Genomic DNA, 17,955 nt, shown 5'->3' with positions numbered 1-17,955 from the left:
GGATTCTGCTATCAAGCTGCTTATGGAAATGGCAGATCTAGTGTCAGTGATTTCACCGATATTTTGTTCTTAGAAAATTATTCATGGTCTTAAATCACATTCAGACTCTCGGATTGTTGACATTACCATCTATAAAAATTGAAGAGTTTCAGGGTGAGGAAGTAAATTACTCTGCTTGGTGCTTCCCTGATGGATTGGACTGAGACATGTTATATCAAACCTATAAGAAATTGATTTCTTTTACCCATTTCCATTAAACATGTTTTTACACATTCCGTATCCCATAGTTCAATGTCTTCCAATGGTTACAGTCTAAACTAGAAATCACAAAAGCCTTCAGGGGGTGGGCAGGTGACATAGATGTATGAGGACAATAGGTGCTTAGTCACTGGTACTGCTACCAGATATAACCACTGCTCAGGTACTTTGCCTTTTCAATGACAGACATAAATAAGCCTTTTCATTCCCAGGCTGTACATCACACGTAAGCACTAAGTGATAACCCATGATCTTTAGAGATTAGTGACCCAATCTGGTGGCTTATTAAGAATCTCCTAGGAAGCTTTGAAAAATATGATTCTTTGCACTCCCTCAACCTCCAACCTCACCCCAGATTCTGATGAAATTTATTTTCGGTTAAACTTGGGCATTGGTATTGTTTTCCACATCGCCTCTGGTGCTTCTCAGGTGCAGCAGGGTTGAAAAGCACTGGCGATATACTGTTAGAAGCTTATACTACAAGTAAAGTGGGATAATACATTTGCAGGTAGACTGTCATGAAAAAGAGATGCATCCAGGGGTACCTGGGTGGCTCAGATGGTTAAGCATCCAATTTCGGCTCAGGTCACCATCTTGCTGCTCGTGGGTTCGAGCCCCACATCAGGCTCTGTGCTGACAGCTCAGAGCCTGGACCCTGCTTCGGATTCTGTGTCTCCCTCTCTCTCTCTGCCACTCTGCCACTTGCTCTCTCTCTCTCTCTCTCTCCCTCTCAAATAAACACTAAAAAAATTTAAGAGACCCAATTTTTTGCTTGCTTTCTCTTTCTTTCTTTCTTTCTTTCTTTCTTTCTTTCTTTCTTTCTTTCTTTCTTTCTTTCTTTCTTTCTTTCTTTTTTTCAGTTTATTTATTTGTTTTGAGAGACAGAGAAAAAGAGGGAGAGAGAGAGAGCCCAGGAGAGGGGCAGAGAGAGAGGGAGAGAGAGAGAATCCCAAGCAGGCTCTGTGCTGTCAGTACAGAGCCCCACTCGGGGCTCGATCTCCATGACCCAAGCCAAAATCAAGAGTTGGATGCCTAACCAAGTGAGCCACCCAGGCACTCCTATGCTTCTTTTCTGATCTCAACAAGCTGATCCTGAAATTTATATGGAGAAGGGAATGAGCTGGAATAGTTAAAACGGTTTTGTAAAATGAAAACAAAGTTGGGAGGTCTCATGTTACCTTATTTCATGATTTACTATAAGGCCACAGTAGTCAAGACAAAATGGTGTTGGTGAAAGTTTAGAACACAGATAAATGCAACAGGAGAGAGTCCAGAAATAGACTCATCCAAATACAATCACTGCCTTTTTTTGTAAAGTTGCAAAGGCAATTCAATGTAGAAAGAATTGCCCCTTCAACAAATGGTGCTGGAACAACTGAATGTCCATCTGTAAAAAAGACTGAACTAGATATTTATCTCATACCTTTTACAAAAAATAATTCAAAATGAATTCTAGACTTAAGTGTAAAACCCAAAGCTAGAAAACCTCTAGCAGAAAACTTGCCTGATTTGACAAAGCATGACACCAAGAGCATGGCCCATAAAAGAAAAAATTTTGATGAATTCCAATTTGTTAAAATTAAAAATACTTGGTCTGTAAAAGACACTTTTAGGACAATGAAAAGATAAGCCATAGACTTGGAAAAAATATTTTCAAATCACATATCTGATAATGTTCTTAGCTACGGAATATATAAAGAACTCCTTAAACTAAGTAATAAGAAAACAAACAACCTGATTTTTCTAGATGGGCAAAAGTTCTGACTATACACCTTACCAAAGAATATGTAAGGATGACTCACTTCTATTTGAATGGGGAAAATAGTAATTTTACTCTGGGGAAATCTTTTGGATACCCCTTCACCAAGTGATCACCACTAGTAAGTCATGTTAATACCATGTACCTCCTGAAATAATGCAATTCGTGCTATATTTTTCCTTGAATCTATAAGTTTGGTCCAATCAGGAGAAAACATAGACAAACTAAAATTGAGAGAGACATTCTAGAAAGATATATTACAACTACTCTTCCAAAGTGGTGAGGTCATAAACTGCAAGGAAAACAAGGTAAATGTGTTGGACTCAAGGTAACTAAGGAGACATGATAACTAAATGGAAGGATCTACATGTGGCTCCTGGGATTGGATCCTGGAACAGAGAAAGGACATTAGTGGAAAAAAACCAGAGAAATTCTAATACAGTCTGTCATTTAGCTATTCTGTACTGATGTTAATTTCCTAGTTTTGATAATTAAATGATAGCCATGCAAATCGTTGACGTTGAGGGGAAGTTGGGGAAAGGGTAGATGGGAATTCTTGCAACTCTTCTCTAAGTTGAAGATTATTTCCAAATAAAAAATGAAAAAAACCACTTTACTCAGGTTAGTAGGTTTTATCCCAGTTCAAAGATGAAAATACTGAGGCACAAAGTGATTAAGTGACTTTCCATAATTTTAATGAGTGTCATATCTAGTGTTTCAACTCTGGTCTGTCTAACTGTAAAGCATGTCTTTTTTCATTACCCAACTATCTTTTAAATCATGTTTCCCCAATTTTCAAGCTTATAGGACTATCTTTTTTGCTTTGTTTTAATTCCAAAGTAGAGGTGAATCTTTGTATTCCCAGCACCTAACAAGATGATTTCTTTAGGGAATGTGTCCAATAAACATTTGTTGGTTGGGATAGCATTTCTCTTCTCAAAAGTGTGAGTTATCAGGGCACCTGGGTGGCTTAATTGGTGAAGCATCCAGCTCTTGATTTCAGCTCAGGTTATGATCTCAGGGTTGAGAGAACAAGCCCCGTGTCAGGCTCTGTGCTGGGCATAGAGCCTTCTTAAGATTCTCTCTCTCCTTCTCCCTCTGCCCCTTCCCCACCGTGGCACATACTTTTGCTCTCTCTCAAAAAAAAAAAAAAGAATGTAAGTTCTTCACTATCTTCATAGAGACTTTTCCAAAGTCACATCAACATGCTAGTGTGTAATGACCCAATGTGTTTTCCTTCATCTTTCCCCAGCAAGCAGGTGGGGAGGCTAAAGGAAAGGTGATCAGAAAGGCAGTCAGAGCTAACACATTCAGAGTGAGCCTCATCCATTCTTTCCCTGGGCTCTTGCATACTCTATATAAGTCACAGTATGCTAACTGCTATAACAAACCTCCCCCACCTCCTGCCCACATTTCAGCAGCCTGATACTATAGATGTTTATATTTTCTTTTCATAAATTCCAGTCCATGAGAGTATTGGTATTGCTAAGCTTAGCTTCACATAATCATTCAAGGATCTGGCTATGGAGGCTCCATCATTCTTTAAACATGGCTGCATGGGTACTTGGGCATGGATATCCAGCTGGCAGATGAGGGAAGAAAGAGGAGAATTACCATGGAAATTTTAATGCACCAGGTGCAGAGGTGGCCCACATCACCTCTGCTTACATTCCACTAGCTCTACTCTCAAGGGAGGCTGAGAAGTAGAGTCTAGCCTTGTGCATGAGAAGAAGAGGCTATGGGTTTGGCTGTACACATGCCTGTCGATGCCCGAACATGAAGTCATTTGTATGGACGGGCTGGACTCAGCACTCAGAATCCCAGCAGCAACTACTAAAAGCAGACTCCAGCCAATCCCTCCACCTCAGCATTGGTTGGAGAAAATCTCCCACTTCTTTGCTCTCTGTTATGTCCTCTTCTCCTGTGCCTTGTGCACGAGCAGTTCCTGACAACAAATGCACGGGAACAAGTGGACATAAAAGAGAACAAAGCTGCCCTTGTTCCTCTAAATCCCAGCTGTCAGGGCACATCTCTAATACTTCAAGTACTGATTCCAAGTGTTTCTTGGAAGTGATCTCTTTAAATCAAACCAAGCCAGAATGCACTTAACATTCATCATCTCCTGCTTTTATGTAGCTCGATAGTGTGAGGTCTGTGGCATCTTGTCAGGCCCTTTGTTGTTGAGCAAGAACACATTTGTTTGAAAACAAAAAAAGATGGCACATCAGAAAGAAGAGCCTGATTCTACTGCGGCAAATACAATAGGCCCACTCTTCTTCCTGAGAATGGGCTGCCATTGTAGGCCCAAGTGTTCTCGCCCATGGCCATTGTCTCTCCTACAGAGAGGCTAGTCTTACAGTGAGCTAGGCCCCAATGGAGGGCTTGTCATATCTAAGAGCCTGGAAAAATTATAGGCATTGATCAAAATAAACATTTTCTTGCTGTATCTGAGGGAGACAATTCCTTTTTCAGGGAACTGGATCTTTATCCACCCATTAAGTAGATGATTTGGATAACTTACTTTATCTCTCTTTCTCAATCCCTTCACCTATAAAGTGATATATGAATATTACCATATAAGGCCATTGTACAGAACAACTTAGATGATCTTTATAAAACACTTAGAAAAGTGTCTGGCACTTTATGAACACTCAGTAATTATGAACTGTTTTTATTATTACTGCTGTTGTTTTGTTAGTAGTGGCATTGGAGATATTTTAAAAATACAGAGGCAAGAAGGGTAGTTAGAACACTACTTTAGTAATCTAATAATGAAGTAATAAAATTAGATGTAAAGTTTCAGTGGTGACATAAGATAATAAAGATGTATTGTTTGAATATAAAAAAAAAAATTTCTTAACTTGCCCAAAGCACCTGAAATACTTAGTCATTACGAGCATGTAGTCTAGCTTCATGTATCAGATGAGGTTTGTATAAATTTTACAATGTAAATGTACACATCTTTCCAGCTGTTACTTTTGAGAATACTTCATCTACAGAAAGTGTTGAATTGCAGCTTGTCATATATTGACACAAAGCAAATTGAAGACCTATGTGAAATATATAATGCACATTATATGATTTCTTTGCAAGAGTGGTTACATGGAGTCTAGATCCTAGACCATTGTGAATGCACATGAACACCAACATTTGTACCTGTCGACCCCAAGTGCTGGCCCTTTGACCACAACCAATCAGAATTTAGTGACTTTTGAGTCCTGAGCTTTTGCCCACACCATATGCTAGCTCTCAGAACTCAATAACTAATTGAGTTCTACTAAGCTAGAATAGTAGTAGTTGAGAAGCACCATTTTAAACCAACATTGAACTGGGGCACCTGGGTGGCTCAGTTGGTTAAGCATCTGATTCCTGATTCTGGCTAAGATCATGATCTCATGTTCATGGAATTGAGCCCAATATGGGCTCTGTGCTGACAGCGTTGAGCCTGCTTGGGATTCTCTCTCTCTCCCCCTCTCTCTCTGCCCCTCCCCTGCTCTCTCCCTCTCTATCTGTCTCTCAAAATAAATTTAAAAAACCCCAACAACATTGAACCATAAAAAACTTGAAGTATCCGTGTTTAGTGATTGATAGCAATAATGCTAATGATGATATATTCTTTAAAATATTTTTAATTGTAATATTTGTGTATGTATGTATTATTTTAAGTTCTTAGTTTAATTCCAGTTAGTTAACATACAGTGTAATATTAGTTTCAGGTATAAAATATAGTGATTCAACACTTCCATATATCGCCCTGTGTTCATCATAACAAATGAACTCCTTGATCCCCTATCACTTTTTTCATTCATCCTCTCATCCTCCTCCCCTCTGGTCACCATCAATTTGTTCTCTAGAATTAAGATTCTGGTTCTAGGTTTGTGAGTGTATCTCTCTCTCCCTCTCTCTAATCTCTCTCTCCTATTTCCCCCCCTTCACTCGTTTGTTTTGTTTCTTAAATTTCCCTTATGAGTGAAAGCATATGGTATTTGTCTTTCTCTGACTGACTTCTTTTGCTTAGCATTATACTCTCTGGCTCCACCCATGTCATTGCAAATGGCAAGATTTCATTCTTTTTTATGCCTCCATAATTTCCCATTGTATATATACACCACATCTTCTTTAGCCGTTCACCGATCGATGGACACTTGGGTTGCTTCCATATCTTGGCTGTTGTAAATAATGCTGTTATAAGCAACAGGGGTACATGTATCCCTTCGAATTAGTGTTCTTGTATTCTTTGTGTAAATATCCAGTAATATGATTGCTGGATCATAAGGTAGTTCTATTTTTAACTTTTTGAGGAACCTCCAAACAGTTTTCCACGGTGACTGCACCAGTTTGCATTCCCACCAACAGTGCATGAGGGTTCCTTTTTCTCCACACTCTTGCTAACACCTGTTGTTTCGTGTGTTTTTGATTTTGGCTATTCTGACAGGTGTGAGGTGATATCTCATTGCAGTTTTGATTTGTATTTCCCTGATAATGAGCAATGTTGAGCATCTTTTAGTGTGTCTGTTGGCTATCTGTATGTCTTCTTTGGAGAAATGTCTGTTCATGTCTTCTGCCATTTTTAAATTGGATTATTTGGGATTTTGGGGGGGGGTGTCGGATTTTCTAAGTTCTTTATCTATTTTGGACACTAACCCTTTATCAGATATGTCATTTGCAGATATCTTCCCTGATTCAGTAGGTTGCCTTTTAGTTTTGTTGATTGTTTCTGATAATAATCTTGATGAAGTGTAAAGACACTCTAAAATGTCAAATAGCTAGAGATGAAATGTCGAAGCTGTAAGATACGGTAATATTTAAGATTGTATAGAAAGGTTCAAAAGCAGAACTATGAAAGGGAACAATTCGTCTCACTTGTGCCCTGGAACCGAGTGTCTTTCTATCCCTGGAGCCCACTCTGTTTCTCTGGGCTCTTGGCTCCAAGCCTGGTCAGGCTGGGTAGAGGGAGGGCCTACCAGGTAGGTGTATGACCAGTCTGAGGCTAATTGCTTTCTAGCTTCCAGGCCACTATAAAACGGTACAAGGAGTAGGACCGTCTTGTCCACAATGAGAAGGTTTTACCCCTCCCAGTCAAGTAGTCAGGCAGATAGAGAGGAGTATGGACAGTATTCTTTGAGCATTTACTCTATGGGAAATACCATATTAAGTGCCAAGGGAATGATACAAAGTTGTGGTGGTAGGGGTGGGTGGAGGAAGACAAGGGCCTGACCTTAGAAATCAGATGTGACTTGAATGATTTTTATGTGAGTGTGGTCTCTCTGCAACTCACATCCCTGCCTTAGGGTAACTGTACGTTCCTGAAGGACAGGAATCCCGCTGAATGACAGCATGCTATAGGGGAAAAAAAACTTTGTCAGTTTGACCTGCTCTGATTCTGCTCTTATTTAACCCCTTCTGAGCCCCATATTTTTCCTGTATAAAATGAGCATAAACACGAGTGCCTGGGTGGCTCAGTCGGTTAAGTGTCTGACTTCGGCTCGGGTCATGGTCTCGTGGTTTGTGGGTTCGAGCCCTGCATCGGGCTCTGTGCTGACAGTTCAGAGCCTGGAGCCTGCTTCAGATTCTGTGTCTCCCTCCCTCTCTGCCTCTCCTCTGCTAGCACTGTCTTTCTGTCTCTCAAAAATAAATAAACATTAAAAAAATTTAGAAAAATAAAATGAGTATAAACAGTGATCTAAAAGGGTTGTTTTCATGCACATTAGAGACTCCCAGTTAACCTCTCTTCCCTTTGGATCTTGCTTATAATAGATGCTTGGTAGAGAAATTAATTAGGGACATTTTGTAGAATTATAGAGTTGTTTTTTTTTTTTTTTAGTTTTTATTTAAATTCCAGTTAGTTAACATACAGTGTAATCTTAATTTCAGGTGTACAATTTAGTGATTCAATACTTCCAAATAACACCTAGTGCTTATCACGACAAGTGTCCTCCTTAATCCCCACCATCTATTTAACCCATCCCCACACCCTCCTCCCCTCTGGTAACCATCAGTTTGTTCTCTATAGTTAAGAGTCTGTTTCTTGATTTCTCTGTCTCTTTTTTTCCCATGATTGTTTGTTTTGTTTCTTCAATTCTGCATGTGAGTGAAATCATATAGTATTTGTCTTTCACTGACTGAACTTGTTTCACTTAGCATAATACTCTCTAGCTCTATCCACTTCATTGCAAATGGCAATATCTCATTCTTTTTTATGGCTGAGTAATATTCCATTGTGGATATGTACCATGTCTTCTTTATCCATTCTTTTGTTGATGGACATTTGGGCTCTTTCCATAATTTGGCTATTGTTGATAATGCTGCTATAAACATCAGGGTGCACGTATCCCTTTGAATTCCAAAGAAGACATCCAGATGGCCAACAGACACATGAAAAGATGCTCAACATCACTCATCATCTGGGAAATACAAGTCAAAACAACAGTGAGACATCACCTCACACTTGTCAGAATGGCTAAAATTAACAACACAGGAAACATCAGGTGTTGGTGAGGATGTGGAGAAAGGGGAACCCTCATGCACTGTTGGTGAGAATGCAAATTAGTGTCGCCACTGTGGGGAACAGTATGGAGGTTTTCCAAAAAGTTAAAAATAGAACTGCTCTACGATCTAGCAATTGCACTACTGGAATTATAGAATGTTAAAACCGGAAGAGCCTTTCAAAATCATGTAGCTCAGCTATCTTATTCAATTTAATTATAATTCTCCTTTTCTTAGAGTTATGAATTGATGGGAGAAGAGCTGCTCCCATCAAAACATAATGACATCTTTTCTACTAGATAGAAAAAGATAAAAAAGAACGAGATACCAAATATTGGTGAGGGTGTAGAGAAACTTTATGCACATCTTTAACAAGCATGTATATAGATTGGCTCAACTTTTCCGGGGTGCTCAACTTTTCTGGATGATAGGAACCACAAACTTAAATATATATGCTGTTTGGTGTAGCAATCTCACATCTAGGAATTTATCCTGTGGAAGTAATTGACCAATTAAACAAAGATATGTTCGTAAAAGAATCTTCACTGTAGTGTTGTTCGTAATGGTGAGATGCTAGAAACACTCTTAATATTCCTAAATAGGGGCTTAGTTAAAAAAATGATGATACACCTATTTGATAGAGTGTATCACAATTCTATATTAATTTGTATGGAAAGATTTTCGCAACGAAGTGAATAGGAAAAGCAGGTCCTAGAGCATCATGCAGGGTAGCACTTCATTTTATGTACATTTATGAAAGTGCACAAAGAGATGGGAAGATGGTCACCATGGTCACGACAGTTGCTTCTGCATCATTTAGGCTAATTTTTACTCTCTTCTTTATAGCATTCTAAAATGCATGGGTTGTCTACCTGAGCATGTACTGATGTTATTATCAGAAGAAAATCACAAAGCTATTTTCATTTAGAAATAAGGTAGAAAAATAAAGACCTCTCAGGTTTTTCAGGGAAATAAAGACCGTATTTCCCATTTAAAAAAATGTTTACTTATTTATTTTTGAGAGAGCAAGTGAGTGCACAAGTGGGGGAGGGACAGAGAGAGGGAGAGAGAGAGAATCCCAAGGAGGATCCACGCTGTCAGTGCAGAGCCCGATGCAGGGCTTGAACACAGGAACGGTGAGATCATGACCTGAGCTGAAATCAAGAGTTAGACACTTAACTGACTGAGACTCCCAGGCGCCCCCTGTATTTCCCATTTTGATAATGGTACTTGGGTGGTGTCACTGTGCAGAATCTATTATTTTGTATTTGTTTGTGTGTGTGTTTTTTTTTTTTCAACGTTTTTTTTTTTTTTTTAATTTATTTTTGGGACAGAGAGAGACAGAGCATGAACGGGGGAGGGGCAGAGAGAGAGGGAGACACAGAGTCGGAAACAGGCTCCAGGCTCCGAGCCATCAGCCCAGAGCCTGACGCGGGGCTCGAACTCACGGACCGCGAGATCGTGACCTGGCTGAAGTCGGACGCTTAACCGACTGCGCCACCCAGGCGCCCCTTGTTTGTGTGTTTATTTTAAAGTTTATTTATTTATTTTGAGAGGGAGAGAGAGAGAGAGAGCAAGCAGGGGAGGGGCAGAGAGAGAGGGGGAGAGAGGGAATCCCAAGCAGGCTCTGAGCTGTCAGTGCAGAGCCTGATGTGGGGCTTGACCTCATGAACTGTGAGATCACAACCTAAGCTGATATCAAGAGTTGGACACTTAAGCGACTGAGCCACCCAGGTGCCCCTCTTTTTATTGTTTAATCTGACTGCCGAACCAGTTGTGTTCATGGTCATAACTATAGAAAGCCCATACTCCCATTATTTTCTCATGTTCTCCATATCCCCTTTTGGATGTTTTGGGAGTTACTACAGGTCTCTTTTTGAAATGAGGCAGTGAATATATAAATATGTAAATAAATAATAAAGATTATTCCTGTCTTTAGCTAATTGTAAAGCTCACACCATCATAAACCATTTCTTCCCTAAATAAAAGCAAATGGTTAGCCATTCTATAGTGTAAAGCTGTCCTTAAATGACAACCAAACAAAACAGATTTCCTGTCTTGTGATAAAAGAATGTTAAGGACTACCGGGCAAGATGTAGGACGCGTACTGAGTACTGGTTGCCATGGTTTTGGCTGAGGATGGGCTATTTAAGCTTATCCTTAATTTGGATAGGCATGAGTCTCAGCTTTGCAGGGTTAAAAATGGTGCAGAAGGCATGGCTGTTTTTAGACTGAATGAGAGTCTGGCTATAGTAACAGCTAAAAATAGAAGGCCCTCTCTTTAATTAACCCTTTAGCTACCAAATTGGATTAAAAAAATTGCAGTATATTCTCTTTAGAAAATACAGCTGGAATGACAGAGAAAGCTGTTATCTAATTATATAGCATTTTTGAACAAACATCCTGACATTAAAGAAAAAACACTCTGCTATATATAAATATGTATATGTATATGTATATGTATATGTATATGTATATGTATATGAAAAAGGCCTGTTTCAAGCTTTAAAAATCAGCTAGTCAGTTCCCATGGCAGCTTTACTCTGTCGAAGGATTCCAGATCATAACCAATGTAACATTTTTAGCAGCTAATTTCTTCTTCCATTTGCAAATAGCACTTGGGAGTAAACAGACAGTGGACTTTTAGCCTTGGTTCTGCTGCCCATATTATTTCGTGTGACATGCTGTGCATTATTTAAAAAATGCAGATGGCCTCTGTATCAAGGACTTTGACACTGAAAATAGAAGAATCTATAAAAGCTAGATAAATAAGCATATGCTAGTTTCCACTCGGGATTTCCAACCCCTCTTTTTGGAAACTGTGGAAACTCTTTGCTGGGCACATCGTGGTTTGGAAAGTCCATTCAAACCAGAATCAGAAAACAAAAGGTCCAGGTCTAGTCCTGCCCCTAATTGCATCTGAGATCTTGGGCAAGTCATTTAATCTGCTTAGGTCTCACTTTTCTTTTCTTTTTCTTAATGTTTATTTATTTTTAAGAGAGGGAGAGAAAAAGAGAGGGAGAGAGAGGGAATGAGCGGGGGAGGGGCACAGAGAAAGGGAGGCACAGAATCTGAAGCAGGCTCCAGGCTCCAAGCTGTCAGTACAGAGCCCGACGCAGGGCTTGAACTCAGAACTGCAAGATCATGACCTGAGCCGAAGTGGGACGCTTAACCAACTGAGCCACCCAGGTGGCCCTCTCACTTTTCTTTTTATAAACTCTTCAGTTTGAAGATGAGTTGTCCACTTCAACATGTTTTATTATTTCTTAGGGCGCCTGAGTGGCTTAGCCGGTTAAGTGCCGACTCTTCTTAAGTGACCTAAGTGCTCAGGTCGTGATCTTGCGTTTTGTGGGTTCAAGCCCCGCATCAGTCTCCATGCTGATAGCAAGAAGTCTGCTTGGGATTCTGTCTGTCTCTTCCTCTCTCTCTCTGCCCCTCCCCTGCTCATGCCCTCTCTCTCTCAAAATAGGTAAATAAACAAAATTTTTGAAAAAATTTTTATTATTTCTTGTTTTTAAATAGTTGAATGATTTCTTCACATAAAACTCATGTGGAAGCCCATTATGGAAACAGAAAATGAGCTGGTCTGCTTGCTAAAGTTGGCCCAGGGACATCTGGGTGGCTCAGTCGGTTAAGCATCTGACTTCAGCTCAGGTCACGATCTCATGGTTTGTGAGTTTGAGCCCCACATCAGGCTTTGTGCTGACAGCTCAGAGTCTGCTTGGGATTCTCTGTCTCCCTCTCTCTCTCTCTCTGCCCCTCCCCTGTTTACGCTGTGTCTCTCTGTCTCAAAAATAAATAAACAATAAAAAATAAATAAATAAGGTTGGCCCAGGTTTGGGGAGAGTCCTGAGTATTTCTCTCTGGGTCTTTATCCAACCAATTCCTGGGCACCTTTGACATATTGAGTAGGATGCCCCAGGGCTCCTCAATGGCATGACTTGAGGACCATCGGGTTAGGTAAAATTTCATGTTTCATTCAGCTTTAGAAGTTAGTCTGTAGTGCTGAGAAATCTCAAAAAAATAATGCCCTAATAATTTTTTAGAAGGTTGGAGTCCCCATATTATACCAACAAAAATAAAGGATAGCAACTTCCAAAAGATAGTAATTAGTATTTTCAACATTATGGGTTAGAAAAACTGTTGTCTTGGGGGTGCCTGGCTGGCCTAGCGGGTAGAGCATGTGACTCTTGATCTCAGGGTCATAAGCTGAAGCCCCACCTTGGGCATGGAGCTTAAGGAAAAAAGAAACAAAACCTGTTGTCTTGATTTTCCTAACACATGACATCAAGGGATACTGATGTGAGTCTTCTTCACTGCCTATTTGTTATGAGACCTCACAATAAAATGATTTACTTCTTGATGCATCCCCTTTGCTATTTTGTCTGTTTACAAATGTCTCCCCATTAACTCATTATTTTGTGATGAACATTTTTTTTTTTTTTTTGGTATTCTTTTTGGATTTTCTTATGGCGTGAGATAGGCCACGAACTCCATTATTCTGAATAACAGAATGCTGCTTATAAGGATCTCTTGTTTATTGTGAGTGTTAATCCAGCCTCCCCCTGTATTTACACAGAACTGTTCTGCTTTTATTTAGAGGAAGTTGCAACAGGGAGAAGAGCTCTGGTTGGATCAATGACTTGTGGGCTCACAGGGAGAAAGCTGGAGAAACAGATTGGTTTTTTTTATTTTTTTTTTAATTTTTAATGTTTATTTATTTTTTGAGAGAGAGAGAGACAGAGCAGGAGCAGGGGAGGGGCACAGAGAGGGGGAGACAGAAGCTGAAACAGGCTCCAGGCTCTGAGCTGTCAGCACAGAGCCTGACGCGGGGCTCGAACTCACAAACCGTGAGATCATGACCTGAGCCGAAGTCGGACGCCCAACCGACTGAGCCACCCAGGCGCCCCAACAGATTCTGTTTAAAACCTGACCATTCATTATTCTGTGTGTTTTGGGTACGGGGCTACTGACGGGAAGTAGCAATCGAACGAAGAAGAAAGCACATCTTCTCAGATTTTCTTCATTATTTCCAACAAGACTCAACAGGATCAACAACGAAGGCTCTCTCTGATTCTTGACTCAATTTCATGTCTCTAAGAGCTGTGATCTGCGTAGGAATGAAGTGTGGTTGTCATCTGCAGCTGGAATCGTGAGCGCTTCTGGGTGCTGTGCTCCAGAGATAAACTAAAGCTGAGGAAAAATACTATGACTTAATAATATGATCCTTATGGAACAAAATATTGTGTACATCCCCAGATGATTAAAACTAACATTTATACTGTGCTTTCCAAGCCACTACAGTGGTTATAAATAGTTTCTCTACAAACTATTTATAGAGAAATCACATCAACCACCCACCACTTGTTAAAATGGAGCAAGTATTTTCACACAAAGGCAACTTTACAAAACAGCAGGGGAATTGGTAATGGAAGGAACAGATAGGCTGGAAATGACTCGCGGGAGACTTAACTGATTTCTTCCTTTTCTATTTTTAACCTTTAATGTGTAATATATATTCAGAGCAATGCACATAAGTGTCAGCCAGCTGAAGTTTCACTAACTTAACATACTTGCGTAGCTGGCAGCAGATCAGGAAGTGGAGTATTACAAACCCCCCGAGTCTTCAGGTCACTGTCCTTCCAAGGTTACCTGGCGTCTTGTCTGCTAACTGCACAGATTAGTTTAGTTTGTTCTTAGCTTTTATAGAAATCGAATGCTACCGCATGTTTTTTGTGGCTGGTTTCTTAGATTTAATTTTATGTTTGTGAGACTCATCCATGCTGTTTGTTCATTCTGCTACACAGTGTCAAGATGTGCAAGCATAACATAATTTATTGATCCATTCCAGTGTTGATGGGCCTTTTGGTAGTCTTTGCTTTTTGACCACTACAAATTGTGCTTCTCATGAACATCCTTGATCATATCTTTTGGGCATATGTTTAGGAGTGAAATTGCTGTCATAGAATAAGCACATTTCCATGTTAATAGGTTCTGCCAGATAGTTTTCCAAATGGTTGTGCTAATTTACACTCTCAACAGTAGTGGAGGAGAATCCTGGTTGCTGTATATACTTTCCAACATTTGTTATTTTCTAGTGGGTGAGTAATGCTATCACTTTATGCTTTCAATTTGCATTTCCTTGATGACAAAGTTGAGCACCTTTTTATATGTGTGTCGGTTATTTGTTTTCTTTTTGAAAGTGATCTCTACTCCCATCACGGGGCTTGAACCCACAACCCCAAGACCAAGGGTCACATGCTCCACCAACTGAGGCAGCCAGGCGCCCCATATGTGTATTGGTTATTTAGAGAGCTTCTTTTGTGAAATGTGCCTATTCAGGGTTTTTGCCCAATTTTCTGTTGGTTGTTTATCTTTTTCTAGACGTTCTATATATATACTGGATAATCTCTTCATTTTCTTATGTACAATGTGATTTTTAAGTGTTTAGGTTTATGGTAGGTATGTTCTTCATGTTTTCATGTACTCTGTTTATGCAGAATATGCATCAATATGCATCTTAGATCCCTGTATATTCAGGCCTGAAAAACTTCTAACAGCACTTAGGTGAAAAAAGTAACCTTATTCCAAAGTTGAAAGTATTGCATGCAATCAGCTACCATAAAATGCATCATTATTATTTAATGACATTTTACATTCATGATCTATTTTTTTATTTTTAGCTTTTTCATATTGCTTGATTCATTGCTTAAAATGAATATGAAGATAAGAAAGACAACCCTCCCTCCTCAAATGTGAGGGGATAATGATCTTGCTTTGAATTTGTTAAAACAGACCATGATATCTTATTTGGGGAAGTTATCTATGGTGAAGTTCATAAAAATATTAAAAATTCTGGTCTGGGTTTCAGTTTTGCAACCTACTAGTGTTTCTTACATTAGTCAAAATAACCTTGAAATCATCATTTATTTGGAAGGACATTTGCCATTTTTGTCTGTCCAGGATCCTTTTGGCGACAGTGCCCAGTATCTTTTTGGAGAGCCGCCTTGATCACAGTTGGTCTGCATGTGTTGAGCCCACTATCAGCTTCAGCAGAGGGCAGGTACCACTGACTCAGACCTGATCAGATGAGCACCACATTCCTCAGGGCATAGCCATTGGCTCAAGAATGACTGTGTGATCCATCCGTATCAATGACATATAATGAGATCAGTTCTGAGACTACATAGGGAAAGGAAGCCTCTTCCATGCTGGACTTGACTTCAGGAGGATGTGAAGTAGAGCTGCTGTGACCTTCTTACAACCTTGAGAAGACACTGTTGAAAACAGAGCCAGACCAGAAGAAGCAAAGTTAAGAGATAGAGAGAAATGGAATTGAAATAACATTTTGAGCTCCTGGATCAAGCCATGACTGAAGCTAGTAGTATCTGGACTTTTCAGTAACATGAGCCAGTAAATTCCTTGTCTGCTTAAGATGGGTTGGATTATTTTTTTCTGATGCTTGAGACCTATAGAGCCTTCACTAGTGCAAATATCTGGCCTAGATGGGGTTTCCAACCTTACATGAACTATAGAAAAGTAAGGTAAGTATAGGGTTTTAAGCAAAGCCTCTTCTCTGAAAGGAAAGTACTGTTTCTTTCTTTTAAAAAAATTTTTTTAATGTTTATTTATTTTGGAGAGACAGAGAGAGAGAGAGAGAGACAGAGTGTGAGTGGGGGAGGGGCAGAGAGACAAGGTGACAGAATCTGAAGCAGGCTCCAGGCTCTGAGCTGTGAATACAGAGCCCAACACGGGGCTCGGACTCACAGACTGCGAGATTATGACCTGAGCCAAGGTCAAATGCTTAGCCGACAGAGCCACTCAGGTGCCCCAGGAAAGTACTGTTTCAAATAGTAGTTTTAAAATTTAGGTACCAGGATTTTAAGTTTCTCATAGGGCTTGTGTATAGAATTAGAAGTTTAGGGATGCCTGGGTGGCTCAGTTGGTTCAGCGTCCGACTTCAGCTCAGGTCATGATTTCACAGTTCGTGAGTTCCAGCCCCGTGTCAGGCTCTGTGCTGACAGCTCAGAGCCTAGAGCCTGCTTTGGATTCTGTGTCTCCCTCTCTTTCTCTGCCCCTCCCTCTCTCATGCTCTGTCTCTCTCTCTCTCTCTCTCTCTCTCTCTCAAGAATAAACATCAAAAAAATAAATAAATAAAAAGAAGTTTATTGTAACGTAATGTTTGTTTAGGTTTCATTTGGTAGAGGGAGATGAGAGAGGAGAAATGTGTGTCTTATCTATGGTCGTAAACGATCACTGTATTCATGAAAGTGGTTCCCAGACAACTGTCCTTGAACCTGTTCTATCAGAATTCCTTCAGGAGTTTGTTACAAATACACATTTTGGTGTTCCGCCCCTGGGGGTCTGGATCACTAAATGTGGGATGGTGCCTAGAATCTGCATTAGGATTTTTTTTAATGTTTATTTTTAAGGGGGGGGTGCAGAGAGAGAGAGGGAGACACAGAATCCGAAGCAGGCTCCAGGCTCTGAGCTGTCAGCACAGAGCCTGGCATGGCACTCCAACTCACAAACTATGAGATTATGACCTGAGCCAAAGTCGGACACTTACCCAACTGAGCCACCAGGCACCCCTAGAATCTGCATCTTTAAACAAATTCCAAGATTGGGGGACCAGTGCTTTATTACAGGATTTCCCTCACTAATCCCTGGCTGCTGATGTCCAATCTTCTTCCAAGAATTCTGAACCAAGCAAGGGAAGAAACTGAGCAGGAGAGGAAACCTAAGATATGGGAGAGAGAGACACAGACAGGCTGTTAGAGAAACATGCCTGCTGAAAGATTGAAGGTTGCTGGGGTGGAGTGGGAGGAGGGAAGAGAGAATTTATATTAACATTGTTCTTTAAAATCAGAGTTTTGTATAAATAAAAATAAGTTGGTTTGGAAATGTGAAGGTGCATGCATATTCCTTTTCCCTCCATGGATGCTTTACTTATGTGGAAGAGAATGAAGAGAAGGTAGTCCTCGCTCTTCTGTGACATTGTTGAGTCAAAACATGTCATTGTATTTCACACACGTTGGTCTTTGTTTGGAGCCACAAAGAAGACAACAACTCCACTTTCTAACTGGCCATTGATACAATAGATAAGAAAACAATGATTATTAGTTTTCTCCAGGAATCTTCTAGTTCCTTCAAGTCTATTACCATACAAGCCATAAATACTAAATATAATATAATAAATAATATAAATATAAAAGTTTACTTCAGGGACACATGTTGATTTCAGATGCAGTTTTATATGTGAAAAGACGCTAGGCTCAGTTCTTAAGTGATAGGACAGGTGCTCAATAAATGATTGTTAAAATCATTTACTTTATAAATCTGGCATGAGGAAGAAGAGCTAACCCTTCTCTTACAACCCCAGGAGCATTACATTACACTAACTATCATCACTTATATGTTAGAAGGGAGGGGAACATAATTTGAAATATGTT

The 17,955-nt window shown here is 39.9% G+C and overlaps 1 long non-coding RNA gene across 1 annotated transcript; it reads left to right on the top strand.

Annotated features, from left to right (window-relative positions):
- Positions 1–13,421: 13,421 nt before the first annotated feature.
- On the top strand, positions 13,422–17,413 carry LOC131517613 (uncharacterized). The gene is made up of 2 exons (XR_009264702.1): positions 13,422–15,258; positions 15,467–17,413. It is a non-coding gene; the product is annotated as an uncharacterized LOC131517613 (long non-coding RNA).
- The last annotated feature ends 542 nt before the right edge of the window (positions 17,414–17,955 follow it).

This window comes from Neofelis nebulosa, chromosome 7 (genome assembly GCF_028018385.1).
Source record: "Neofelis nebulosa isolate mNeoNeb1 chromosome 7, mNeoNeb1.pri, whole genome shotgun sequence".
Classification (NCBI taxonomy): Eukaryota; Metazoa; Chordata; class Mammalia; order Carnivora; family Felidae; genus Neofelis; species Neofelis nebulosa.
This window is presented reverse-complemented; position numbering and strand designations above follow the sequence as displayed.